Source organism: Tupaia chinensis, unplaced genomic scaffold (assembly GCF_000334495.1).
Source record: "Tupaia chinensis unplaced genomic scaffold, TupChi_1.0 Scaffold000692_1, whole genome shotgun sequence".
NCBI lineage: Eukaryota > Metazoa > Chordata > Mammalia > Scandentia > Tupaiidae > Tupaia > Tupaia belangeri.
In genome coordinates this window covers 458,719-469,322 of record NW_006160215.1, presented here as the reverse complement: position 1 = coordinate 469,322, position 10,604 = coordinate 458,719, and the positions used below count along the sequence as shown (strand labels likewise).

The 10,604-nt window shown below is 36.9% G+C and overlaps 1 pseudogene; it reads left to right on the top strand.

Annotated features, from left to right (window-relative positions):
- Nucleotides 1-7,016: 7,016 nt before the first annotated feature.
- On the top strand, nucleotides 7,017-7,355 carry LOC106736215 (non-histone chromosomal protein HMG-14-like; annotated as a pseudogene).
- Nucleotides 7,356-10,604: the final 3,249 nt, after the last annotated feature.

The window sequence follows — 10,604 nt, the reverse complement described above, 5'->3', positions numbered from 1 at the left end:
TTTTTTGAGAGATTTTTGCTATAAGGTGCGTGCGCTTGCCAGACAGACAGAGAGAGACATAGAGACAGAAAGCACAAAATTACCCCCTGGGATGATGGTCACGCCACAATCCTTTCTCCTCCATTCTCCTCTCAGGATCTTGGGCACGTACGCACACGCGCCCGGTGTGAGTTTTAAGCCACTGGGTCCGGGATGCGAACTGCGGTTGACTACGTGGGAGTCCAGCGACATAGCCATTACGCCAACTGCTGGTTCCCGAACAATGATGTTTTGAAATGTATTCCTCATCACCAATTGGAACAGAGCATGTTTAGGGGAGGGATGATATACTTGGGAATGACCATGTGGTCTGCAAATTCTAAAGAGATTTATTTCTATACATTCCTATAGAGCAAATTAAGAACAAAATGAAATCTTGGATACTTAAATAGCTTACTTTAATGCATGATATCATATTATCCACCACTCACCTGAAGAGGAATTTTGTTCAGATACTGGGGACTCTAATATCACAAAGAACTTTCAAATATGCCCTTTCTGAAGGCAGTCTGCCTGGGTTCAAATGCTTATTCAGCTATAAGCCGTGTGCCTCAGGGAAACCAACTATCTTACCCTGTTAACATTAATAATACTCTCTCAGAAAATTGTTAAATTTAAACTAAATTGAATTCGAGTGATTAAACAATGTCTGACTCAGCAAATATTTAATGAATGCGGTTACTAATAGTTTAATACTAACACTGGTATCAGAATGTTTAGCGTATTTTTCTTATCTAAACTATGTAGGAATATTTTTACTCAAAATTAAAAATGAGAAACAATGCTTCAAATACAGCAGGAAACAGGACAGCTGGTTAAGGCACTGGACTTTCGCATGGCAGACTGTGATACAAGCTTTGGACCCGGTGGCTTGATTTCTCACTTTTTTTTTTTTTCTCTCTCTCGTTACTGGTGAACACATGTGCCCTATAGAAAATTAAATAATAATAATAATAGATTAAAATAAAGAAATAATTCTTTAAAAAAAAAGAGAGAGAAAATGCCCCCTTTTAAAGCACATTAAAATAGGGCCAGCAGATGGTGTAGTGGTTATGTCGCTGGACTTGCACATGCCGACTGTGGTTTGAGTTCTAGACCCAGTGAGTTGAATCTCATGCCTGGTGTGTGTGCTTCATTCCCAAGATCCCGGGAGGAGAGTGGAGGAGAAGGGATTGCGGTATGGCCATCCTCACTGAGTAGGGGGTGGGGGGGAGGTGATTTCTCATTTTCCCTCTCACCATTTCTGTCTCTCAATAGCCAGCAAGTGCACACACCCTATGGGGAAAAAAAAAAAAAACAACTTTAACAAACAAATAAATAAATAAAACACATTAAATGATATACGTATATATTCAGGAGAAATGAAGCTTCAACTTTTGCCATTCGTGTGCAATTTTTGGTAGTTCAGCAATTGTGTCATAGAGAGCAACAAGAAAAGGACAGAGCACGTGATTTAATAGTGAGACTGAGAAAGGAATTTTTCTTTTTTCTGCTTTTGCATTGCTTGAATGCCTCCATAACCACTTATTTAATGTATCTAAGAGACCATTTCCCAGTAGGGCATAATGGCATCCACTTGTTTGTTTCTGGCTGGTGCTGAATTTGGATCCAGCGTGTATTGTTGACACTTCTCATCATTTTTTAGTTATAAGGGCCTTATTTCATCTCGCATTATCTATTGCTATGTAGCAAAAGATCTCAAACATAGCTGCTTAAACAATTCACATTTCTTAATCGTTTCTGTGAGTTCTGAATTTAGGCATTTCTTGGCTCGGTTCTCCATTTCAGAGTCTTGCACAAGACAGTAATTAAGATATTAGCTAAGGCTAGGTCTCAACTGAAGTCTTGACCGAGGAAGGTCAAGACTTGCTTCCATGCTTGTGTGACTGTTAGCAAGATTCACTAGCTCATGGGCTGTTGGAATGAGGATCTTGATTCTCTGCTAATTATTGCCAGGTGCTTTTACTTTTCTTTCCACTGGGGTCTCGTCAGCACAGCTATTCACTTTATCACAGTTAGTAAGAGACTGTGATACAAATATGACATCCCATCACATTTGCTACATTCTATTGATGAGAGACAGGTCTGTAGACCAATCTCTATTCAAAGGAGATCACCATAAGAAATCATTAAGGAGGTGTGGTCAAATTAAAATCTACCTGCTGGAATTACCTAGAGAATAGTGAGATAATGTCTCTGAAGTTCAAGACAGCCTAGAGTTAAAGTTACCATTCAAATCCAGGCATTTTTTTTACAGTAAGCCAATACACAGATACAGTGTCTAATTTCTCTGGAGACCAGAAAAACATTGATCTTTCTGAATCCTCTTTTTATTTTGGAATTAGAAAAACAATAATTTATTTTTGCTGATTGAAGAATGTCTTTGGTTCTTCTGGCACATGTTGAAGAATAAAATTTTACTATTTGCCCAGAGTCCTGCAGTTCACCCAGGTTAGTGAATATAGTCAGAAATATATGAAAATACTTTGAAAAGTTTATGGGAAAAGTGGAATTAAATTACCAGGTTCTTTTAGTGCAAAAAAAAAATTGAATTCCATGTGTAGATTTTTCATAGTAAACATTTTTTGTGAATATTTTGAAGGCACCTCATAACTACTCCCCATCTAGTAATTTTAGTTCATTCTTAGCTTGATATTCAAGTTCATATTATATGAACATTATAGTATCAACATAACAAATAGCAATAATTTTCAATTAAATCAAATTTATGTCTCTTCTCACACGTGGTTTTAATATACACACAAATATAAATGTCTCTATGGAATAACATTAATTGTGTATTTCTTCCCATGTCACATCAAAGAAAACTGGCTCTCATTTTTTCCTGAGTTAGGAAATGAAAATATTTATACCCTTGATTTGATGATTGCACACTGTATACAAGTTTTAATAAATCATAGTGTACTTCAAAAAGATGTACAATAATTATATGTGAATCAGAATATAAAATAACAGCAGAGGGCTAAAAAAGGTCTAAAAAAGACTAAAAAGTCTACCATAAAAATACCATCTTTCTTCTCTGTGTGAACTGTTAGCACCCTGGCAGACACACTACCATTGTAGATAGTACTTTTTATTACTTTTTATTTATTTATTTATTTTTTTTAACTATAGGGTGTGTATGCTCACTGGAGAGACAGAGAGAGACAGAAGGCAAGAAATCACTCCCAGGGGTGGGCGGGGGGAGGGGGGATGGCCATACTGCAATTCCTTCTCTTCTATTCTCCTCTCAGGATATTGGGCATGCATGCCCAGTAGAACTTTTAAGTCACTGGGTCCAGAACTTCAACCACAGTCAACTATGTGGGAGTCTAGCAATGTAATCGTTATGCCATCTGCTGTTCCCAGTATCACTTTTTAAATACTTGATGGCCTACAGTTAATCTGTAGAATCTACCGTTTTTTCTCTCAAACTCTACTGGATTATTAAACAATAAATGAGTACAGATTCTTATACCTGTATCTAATGTCATTTGTTAAAAGTGAAATTTCTGGATGTTCCTAAGTAGCCAACATTGTTTTAAATTAAGCATATCAGAGGATTTAAATACTTCTACTGCTGCTATTTAGCTTGCCTAACTGAAAGAGGTTGTGAAGTCAAGTTCGATAATACTCTTTTCCTCAGTATTTGAGAAAGGAAAGAGTATTCCATTTAAACATCACATAAATTTAAAAAATAAGTTCTGGTAGGCATGCCAGGTTTTGTCAATACCATTGCCCATTTTAAGCATAGCATACTTCTATATATGGCAAATTCTTTCATCTATTGGGTTGATGCAATATATGAAATGCAAAATGTTGCCATATTTCACCAAGCACCATTTCATGTTTCAGAAAGACATTTTTGTCTATTGATCTCTCACACAAGAGGATAATATATTTGCAAAGGTGACTTTTTATAATATTAAAATGAGAGATAATTTGAGCTTCTGGATTTATCAGTATTGGCAATGGCCAATTTTCTACTTCAATGTAATAAAAACTCTCATTTCTCAAATGTTCTCATATGAACATAATTGCTTTTAAAAACACTTTGAAATCACAAAAATGAAACGAATTCTTTGTCTGTGCTTTTCCACTTCAATTCCTTACATATTTTCAACTTGTGACCCTCTGTCATTAATTTGAAAAGAAAAAGTTCATGAAACCGTTTATGTATTCTTAGAATTATTACAGTTACACAATACTACTTTGTATTAGAATTGTTACCTATAAAATAAATGGCAACCATTAAATCTAACTCTCATCAGAACTGAGCATATTTCAGAATTTCATTATATAATAAATATGGGAAACATGCCCAAATATGGGCAGATGAGCAGTTCATTGTGACAGCTGCTGGCTTGACAAAAATCATTGTAGGTCTTATACTAATATTTTTTTCCTGTGTCTAACTTGCTATAACTAGACATCATTAACACTTTAGGAAATATGAGCCTTTCTCCATCTGCCACATGGCTTTTAAAACTCATTTGCTGTAATTTAGAAAAATCTGCAAACAGCTGGCAAAAAATATATTTTTATTAAGATCTTTAGCATCAGAATTGAATGATTGGTCGATCTGCTCACATGCCTACAACCCAGAATATCTTTTTTCAACTCTGCAACCTCCACAAGGTGGCACAGTCTTTAATTATGTTAGATTTCTTATATTTGAATGTTATGTGTTGATGACTCAAATATTCTTTACTTTGAAAGTTAAAAGCATGAAAAGCTCCTTGTCATTTACTTATTTTTACAATAGCTATTTTAGACCATGTTTCTCAATACATACAAGATCACTGAATGAGTAATAAGCATGTTTTGAGCTTTAAACTTCTTTTTTTTTGGAGAGATTTTTGCTATAGGGCGTGGCGCTCGCCAGACAGATAGAAAGAGGCAGAGAGACAGAAAGTGAGAAATCACCCCCCGGGGGGAGGGCCACACCGCACTCCCTTCTCCATTCTCCTCTTGGGATCTTGGGCATGCACGCACACGCACCCGGCGTGAGTTTAAGCCACCGGATTCGGGACTCGAACTGCGGTCGACTACGTGGGAGTCCAGCGACATAGCCATTATGCTAACTGCTGGTCCCTTAAACTTCTTTTTTTATTACTTTTTAAAAATTTACACTGAAGTCATTGTATCTCTTTACAGCATACGAAATTGGCCCTCCTAGCACGAATACAGTGATATCAGTCAAGTCAAAGATGCTACCATAGACATTGTCATCAACTGATAACTTTCCGTTTTTATGTCTAATGAACACATCTTTTTTTTTCCCTTGTTCCCTTTCCTCCCAACCCCACTACCCCCTCCTATACTGTCTCTAGCATCTACATAACCTCCAACCTTTCAGTTTCTGCCACAGAGTGCAGACGTCGGGAATATATTAAGAGGGGACACACAATGCCTGTCTTTCATAGTCTGACTTATTTCAAATGTTAAGCAAAGTTGTAGACTTCTTAGATGCATTACATACTATTTGTATTTTTTCTGTTGACAAAATTCAATGTATTTATATAGTCATTTTTATCTTTCTGATTTTCTCAACAACCTTTAACATTCATTAATAATATCCGTAATTTTTAAGGATTAAAGGATGCTCCTAGAATGGATAAATAGAGAAATACAAAGGATCTTCAAAAAGTTCATGGGTGTATATATTATAAGAAAAATTATGGATTTCAAAAGTTTTTGATACCAAAATAAACTTAATTTCATTTTTTCCATGAACTTTTGAAAGTTTCCTCATAACACATACACTTTTTATAAAACATACAATCTCATAAGCATATGACTTAAAAAAGTTAGGGAGAAATATAATAAATTACATACACACATATATATGTATGTACACATACAACTTCATTCTTTCTATGCTCTTACACCATCAGTCAGAGTAAGACTTCTGTCACCAAATCTTTCAGGAGCCTTCAATTTAATGTTCTATCATTTAAGTCAATTCTGGCTCTATCTACGTAGAGATAACAGAAGACCATCTAGGTTGAGGGTTCATTCCCACCAGATTCCCCCTCACTTTAGATATCAATTACAACTATGAGGGGGACTTCAAAAGTTCATGTAAAAACTGGAATTTAAACATGAGTTTATTTTGATGCATTTTTAATCCATGCATAGTTTTCTTATATTACAACAAGACCTTTTTGAGAACCCTATTTTGCCCTTCAGGCTATAAATTTGGGGTTTTCAAATAGCTCTTGTTTTTAATTAATTTACTAAAACAGCTTGCAAAATTCAGAAAAAAATAAAAAGCCTTTACTGATGTCTACCCATTCATTATCGAGGCCATTACAAAGGATGTAGATGAACAGCTGTAAGGAAGCAATGAACACAGCGAGGTAAGTGAAAAGAGCCACCAAGCTTTCGTAACATCTGTAGTGTACCACTCTCCAGAGGCTCCAGGAGCCATGTACTTTTCGGATTCGATGAAGGCTTTAATAGGTAAGTGTGAATTAGTACAACGTTAAACACTGGTAGTCAACTCAATCTTCAGCTCTTCTCCCCTCTTTTGTGAAAAGTTTCCAATCTGATACTAACCATGAGCAGATCGAGTTGCCTCTTTATTTTGTGTTTATTATTTATTTAGTTTTATTTATCATCACTTTTTTAAAATTCAACCAGAGAGAGAAAAAGAGAGAGAAAATAAGAAGTCTCCAGCTCCAGAATTCAAACTGTGGCTGGCCATGTGAGAAGCCAGTGCCTTAACCACCACCTACCTAGGGCCTCCAAGAGTTGTCTCTTTAAAGCAAAAGTAACTCCTATAACCCAAGAACCTACAAAGGTCTTAGAAACTTTGCTTCAGGGGTTCGCTGACCACCACAACCACCCTGGCTGTGAGTTCCAGAAGCTCAGAGGGCCTGAGGAGCAGTAGGGTTTATCCACTCGGCTCCACTAAGGCCCTAGACCTGCTACGGTCCCCCAGGCACCCAGCATGCACCGTGTCTGCAGCCAAGATGCCCAAGAGGAAGGTAAACTCAGTGGAGAGGGCGGCCAAGGAAGATCCCAAGAGGAGATGGAGAGGTTGTTGGCTAAACCTGCTCCTGCAAAAGTGGAGAAGCAACCAAAAAAGGCAGCAGGGAAGGATACCTCTTCAGACACAAGAGTGCAAACTAAAGGGAAAAGGGTAGCAAAGGGGAGACAGGCTGAAATGGCCAGTAAGGGGAGCAAAGGGGAAACAGGCTGAAATGGCCAGTCAAGACACTAAAGATTTACCTGCAGAAAATGGAGAAACTAAAAATGAGGAGAGTCCACTCTCCGATGAAGCAGATGAGAAAGAAGTTAAGTCTGAGTAATGTCAAATACCATGTCTTACCAATCGTCCCTGTCTTCCTTCTTGTACAATCCAAAGGGATATTTTTATCAACCATTTTGTACATGCAAGTTTTCTAGTAGTTCTAGAAACATTTTTAAGAAAGAGAGAATCCCACCCCATCCCATTTTTTAAGTGTAAATGCTTTTTTTTAAGAGGTAAAGTCATTTGCTGGTTGTTTATTTTGTGGTACAGTACACACAGAACTTTCTCACCTAAATGAGAAAGACAAGACTTCAAAGATATTTTGTTTTTATGTCTAAAGGATACAGGATACAAGTGGTTTTGTTAGACATTGAGATGAAGGTCACTTGAATTGTGTTGCCTGTGTGTTGATGAAAGGCTCTATATTTTCCAGTCATTTTAATTAGACAAGAGTTTGCATATTTATGACATGTTGACCCTGACCTGGCAGATCATTGTTTCAATGCATATTTGTGCCTTAGTAAATTTTATAAATTCTAAAAAATCTGCCCACTCCTTCTCACAGTAATCCTCATGCTTTAAAGAGACAATAATGTCTTCCACTGTACATAAAAATTCCTGGCTCATCTAAGTGTAGGGTTGTCTATTTTCTATATTTTAATTTTGTTCATAACTCTCCCATAGCACTCATCCCTTCCTTCTGATAGAACTTTTGAACTGTTCAGTGGTTCAAAATTCCAAGTTTAGAGTAAGTCATGTCTAAGCTTGAGAACACATTCTAGCAACTACCAACTGAGGGTCTGCATAAGTAACGACCTTATTAAACTTCACTTTTCTTATTTACAATATAGAAACAGTAATACCTGCTTTTTAAGATTTTATTTGGCCTTAACATTAATATAAACCATATGCCTATCAAAATAATTATTTCATTTACAATGTTACTGTAAATGTATCAACAGAAAATATTATGCTATATTTTTGTACACCTGAGTGCCATTCAAAATAACATCTTGTGCAGAGAGATATTCGGTGAGTATTGTTTGTTAAGGGAATTGGCTGCTTGAGTTATAGCTCAATTTCCTCGTTTTGCTGTTCATTGTTTTTGAAAGCCCTCAGCCCCAATGGTAATTTCTAGTTCCTCTATGTTCATGGATGTAATGTTACACAAAGATGTTCAGTAGTAGACTTACTAAGAAAGGAGTTTTTTTCTTTCTTCCTTCTATTATGCCACATAATTATAAAATAATATCTGGAAGAAATCAATGGGGCAATAAAATTTGCTTTTGTTATGTGTATTATATTATATATATTATATGTATTAACTGTATTATAGTCAATGATCCTGGCCACTCTAGATCAATTCCATCAAGTGTCATCATGTTTTTGATACCTCTTTTCTTGTTGTTACTGATTTGATTTTTGATTGTTATAGGGTGCATGTACTCACTGCAGAGAGCAAGAGAGAGAGGGAAAGGAAGAAAACACTCCCCGGGGGGGAGAGAGACAGCCTTGCCACATACCTTCCTCCTCTATTCTCCTCTTGAGATTTTGAGCATGCATGCACACACACCTGGCATGTTTCTTAAGCCACCAAATCCAGGACTCAAACTGGACCGCCATGTGGGATCCAGCTGCCCTAACCACTATGCAACCAGTCAACCCTTGTTTGGTTTTTAAAAATGCTAATATACTTGGAAGAGTTTTGTCTTTCATAATTATTGACTCCACAAGAACTTTTCTTCAAAATTAGTTTTCGGTTGAATTCCAAGACTCACGAACATTCTTAACTGTATGAGATACTGGAACAAACAACTGATCATCGGTGTGCTACTGCAGAATGTTCTCTAGCTTTCTCTCTCTCTCTCATTTTCTGAGATTTGACTTTCTAAGTTTTTCAATTGTCAGAAGGTATATGTGCTCTTCAGAGAAAGCAAGAGAGAGAAAGCATCCTCCAGTGGATGTGGTCACGTAGCAAAACTTTTATTTCTCCAATTCTCCATTCTGTTGGAGTTTCGAGCCTGCAGAGGACCATGTCCTTTGCAGGGAGGATTGCTTTCTCACTTTCTCCCTCTTCTTTTCTCTTTCCAGTGAGTGCATACACCCTCTGGGACTTTTTTAAAAAATTAAAAATGATTGATTCAATCATTTGTTACTTACTATTCTGATAGTCTGTCTTTCCCCTCAGCGTATAATATAAACACCAGTATTAGTGACTGTCACTTGAGAACTTCTAAAATCACAGAATCTGAGGTCTTATCTCAGATCTACCAACTACAGATCTTTATTTTCCCAAGATCTGAGGTGATTCACAGGCACAGTAAAGTTAATAAACACTGCTTTCAAGTAGCCAGTGGACTCTACCTGCCAGTAGCTTCCTGTCAGCGTACACAACTCACAGGTAGCATTTAGGCTGAAATGCAAATTATTTAAAATGAAATAACATTGAAAATTCAGTTCTTCAGGAATGCTCACCACGTATGAAGTATTCAATAATTACTTCTGTCGATAGAGCATACTGCATTGGATATTCCTCATATAGAATATTTCCATTATTGTTGAATATTACACTGATCTTGAACAAAGTCATCATTTTTTTTAAAGGGTCAAGAAATACTTACTTTGGGCCAGCAGGTGGCGTGGTGGTTAAGATGCTGGATACTCCCACATAGCCGGCCGCAGTTCAAGTCCTGGACCTGGTGGCTCGCTTTCTCACTTTCCCTCTATTTCTGTGTCTCTCTCTGGTCAAATTAAAATAAATGAGTGAATAAATGAAATTAAATAAAATAATTCTTTAAAAAAGAAAGAAATACTTATTTTAGGCTAGATGGCTTATGCACAGTTTTCTTCTCCTCTACCTTGTTTTCCAAGAACACTAAAAATGTAAAAGCCAGTTTCGACTCACACATGGTACAAAAGCATTGTCGCTGACTGAATTTGTCCATAGACTGTAGTAGGTAGATAGCCACCGTAGGTGATAAGTTAGCAGATAAAACATGTGCTTGGATAAGAATCCTTACAAGAAGAGATGTGAGAAGTATCGCTTGTTGACTCACAAAAACCTAATATTAAAGGAAAGAAAGACAAAAACGTCTGGGTTTTTGGGCCATTCCATAGCCTGGTGGTTAAGGCGACTGGATCCCATATGATTGATCATTGATTTCGAGTACCAGACCTAGCACTTTGGAAAATATGCTAGATGTGTGTGACCAAAATCCTCAAAGGAGGGAGAAACAGAGTAGAGACTGCAGTGTGACCAGGTCCCATGAAGGGTGCTTTCTCACTTTCTCCCTTTTCTATCTCTGTT